Source organism: Oncorhynchus keta, unplaced genomic scaffold (assembly GCF_023373465.1).
Source record: "Oncorhynchus keta strain PuntledgeMale-10-30-2019 unplaced genomic scaffold, Oket_V2 Un_contig_12056_pilon_pilon, whole genome shotgun sequence".
In the NCBI taxonomy this organism is placed as follows: domain Eukaryota; kingdom Metazoa; phylum Chordata; class Actinopteri; order Salmoniformes; family Salmonidae; genus Oncorhynchus; species Oncorhynchus keta.
Window position 1 is genome coordinate 1 of NW_026277745.1, and position 3,177 is coordinate 3,177.

At 43.4% G+C, this 3,177-nt stretch overlaps 3 non-coding genes across 3 annotated transcripts; all 3 read right to left on the minus strand.

Moving 5' to 3' along the window:
• Positions 1 to 608: 608 nt before the first annotated feature.
• On the minus strand, positions 609 to 771 carry LOC127917800 (U1 spliceosomal RNA). The gene has a single exon (XR_008097734.1). It is a non-coding gene; the product is annotated as a U1 spliceosomal RNA (small nuclear RNA).
• An 854-nt stretch (positions 772 to 1,625) lies between these two features.
• LOC127917799 (U1 spliceosomal RNA) lies at positions 1,626 to 1,789 on the minus strand. The gene has a single exon (XR_008097733.1). It is a non-coding gene; the product is annotated as a U1 spliceosomal RNA (small nuclear RNA).
• Positions 1,790 to 2,781: 992 nt separating this feature from the next.
• LOC127917801 (U1 spliceosomal RNA) lies at positions 2,782 to 2,942 on the minus strand. Its single transcript, XR_008097735.1, has one exon. It is a non-coding gene; the product is annotated as a U1 spliceosomal RNA (small nuclear RNA).
• Between the last annotated feature and the right edge of the window lie 235 nt (positions 2,943 to 3,177).

The following is a 3,177-nucleotide window of genomic DNA, read 5'->3' on the forward strand; positions in this document are numbered from 1 at the left end:
CATATCATGGTAATGCTTGACCAGGGAAATGTCTGGGGGACAGTAATGGCTGCCAAGGGAAATGTAATGGGTGACCAGGGAATTGTCTGTGGAATGGTTGACCAGGGAAATGTCTGTGGCGTGGTAATGGGTGACCAGGGAATTGTCTGTGGAATGGTTGACCAGGGAAATGTCTGTGGCGTGGTAATGGTTGACCAGGGAAATGTCTGTTGTCATAGTAATGGTTGACCAGGGAAATGTCTGTTGTCATGGTAATGGTTGACTGTGGTCTTAAATTACAAACTGTCCTAAAAATGATTTAATAATCTTGAAAATAAAAGACCTCAATCCAGATTCCGTCATGAGGGCGCAAAAGTATGCATTCAGAAGTAGGCCTTTTCCTTCACATAATCAGGACATGACAGGCATAATCACCCATCACAATAACAGATCACACACATCCATCCGGGTTATGAGAAGACAAAATGTATGTCTGAGGCAATTAGGTTGAGTTTTAACTTGCCAATCATCTGATAAGAACATTTCTCCTCAACAAGAAACTCAATTGAACTCTTGAGTTGAAACACATGTCAAATTAAATCTGTTAGTATATTTTTTTAACATCAAGATCAGGGAGAGCTGAACGCAGTCCCCCACTACCATAAATTATGCAATCGAGATTTCCACATTTGAGAAATTCGCAGGGGTCAGCACAGCCGGAGTGCAATGGCTGAGCCTCGCCCTGGGTGAACCGCCTTCTTGATCACGGTGTCTCCCTTGCCAGGTAAGTATGAGTTGTACACGTTGGTAGAGGAGCAAATCCTTCCAGAACAAAGGTGTTTGACTCACGGTTACCACTTCTACTACTGATAATACCACATCATATTGAACAGGGTTTAATGTCGTTTACGAATACAGTTGCGGAGAAAGCGGAGGAAAAGCAATACATTTCTGTGGCGTGGTAATGGTTGACCAGGGAAATGTCTGTGTTGTGGTAATGGTTGACCAGGGAAATGTCTGTTGTCATGGTAATGGTTTACCAGGGAAATGTCTGTTGTCATGGTAATGCTTGACCAGGGAAATGTCTGTGGAATGGTAATGGTTGACCAGGGAAATGTCTGTGGCATGGTAATGGTTGACCAGGGAAATGTCTGTGGCGTGGTAATGGGTGACCAGGGAATTGTCTGTGGAATGGTTGACCAGGGAAATGTCTGTGGCGTGGTAATGGTTGACCAGGGAAATGTCTGTTGTCATAGTAATGGTTGACCAGGGAAATGTCTGTTGTCATGGTAATGGTTGACTGTGGTCTTAAATTACAAACTGTCCTAAAAATGATTTAATAATCTTGAAAATAAAAGACCTCAATCCAGATTCCGTCATGAGGGCGCAAAAGTATGCATTCAGAAGTAGGCCTTTTCCTTCACATAATCAGGACATGACAGGCATAATCACCCATCACAATAACAGATCACACACATCCATCCGGGTTATGAGAAGACAAAATGTATGTCTGAGGCAATTAGGTTGAGTTTTAACTTGCCAATCATCTGATAAGAACATTTCTCCTCAACAAGAAACTCAATTGAACTCTTGAGTTGAAACACATGTCAAATTAAATCTGTTAGTATATTTTTTTAACATCAAGATCAGGGAGAGCGCGAACGCAGTCCCCCACTACCATAAATTATGCAATCGAGATTTCCACATTTGAGAAATTCGCAGGGGTCAGCACAGCCGGAGTGCAATGGCTGAGCCTCGCCCTGGGTGAACCGCCTTCTTGATCACGGTGTCTCCCTTGCCAGGTAAGTATGAGTTGTACACGTTGGTAGAGGAGCAAATCCTTCCAGAACAAAGGTGTTTGACTCACGGTTACCACTTCTACTACTGATAATACCACATCATATTGAACAGGGTTTAATGTCGTTTACGAATACAGTTGCGGAGAAAGCGGAGGAAAAGCAATACATTTCTGTGGCGTGGTAATGGTTGACCAGGGAAATGTCTGTGTTGTGGTAATGGTTGACCAGGGAAATGTCTGTTGTCATGGTAATGGTTTACCAGGGAAATGTCTGTTGTCATGGTAATGGTTGACCAGGGAAATGTCTGTGGCATGGTAATGGTTGACCAGGGAGGTAATGGTGACCAGGGAAATGTCTGTCTGACCAGGGAAATGTCTGTGGAATGGTAATGGTTGACCAGGAAATGTCTGTTGGCATGGTAATGGTTGACCAGGGAAATGTCTGTTGTCATGGTAATGGCTGACCAGGGAAATGTCTGTGGAAGGGAAATGGTTGACCAGGGAAATGTCTGTTGCATGGTAATGGGTGACCAGGGAATTGTCTGTGGAATGGTTGACCAGGGAAATGTCTGTGGCGTGGTAATGGTTGACCAGGGAAATGTCTGTTGTCATAGTAATGGTTGACCAGGGAAATGTCTGTTGTCATGGTAATGGTTGACTGTGGTCTTAAATTACAAACTGTCCTAAAAAATGATTTAATAATCTTGAAAATAAAAGACCTCAATCCAGATTCCGTCATGAGGGCGCAAAGTATGCATTCAGAAGTAGGCCTTTTCCTTCACATAATCAGGACATGACAGGCATAATCACCCATCACAATAACAGATCACACACATCCATCCGGGTTATGAGAAGACAAAATGTATGTCTGAGGCAATTAGGTTGAGTTTTAATTTGCCAATCATCTGATAAGAACATTTCTCCTCAACAAGAAACTCAATTGAACTCTTGAGTTGAAACACATGTCAAATTAAATCTGTTAGTATATTTTTTAACATCAAGATCAGGAGAGCGCAGGCACGCAGTCCCCCACTACCATAAATTATGCATCGAGATTTCCACATTTTGAGAAATTCGCAGGGGTCAGCACAGCCGGAGTGCCGGCTGAGCCTCGCCCTGGGTGAACCGCCTCTGATCACGGTGTCTCCCTTTGCCAGGTAAGTATGAGTTGTACACGTTGGTAGAGGAGCAAATCCTTCCAGAACAAAGGTGTTTGACTCACGGTTACCACTTCTACTACTGATAACCACATCATATTGAACAGGGTTTAATGTCGTTTACGAATACAGTTGCGGAGAAAGCGGAGGAAAAGCAATACATTTCTGTGGCGTGGTAATGGTTGACCAGGGAAATGTCTGTGTTGTGGTAATGGTTGACCAGGGAAATGTCTGTTGTCATGG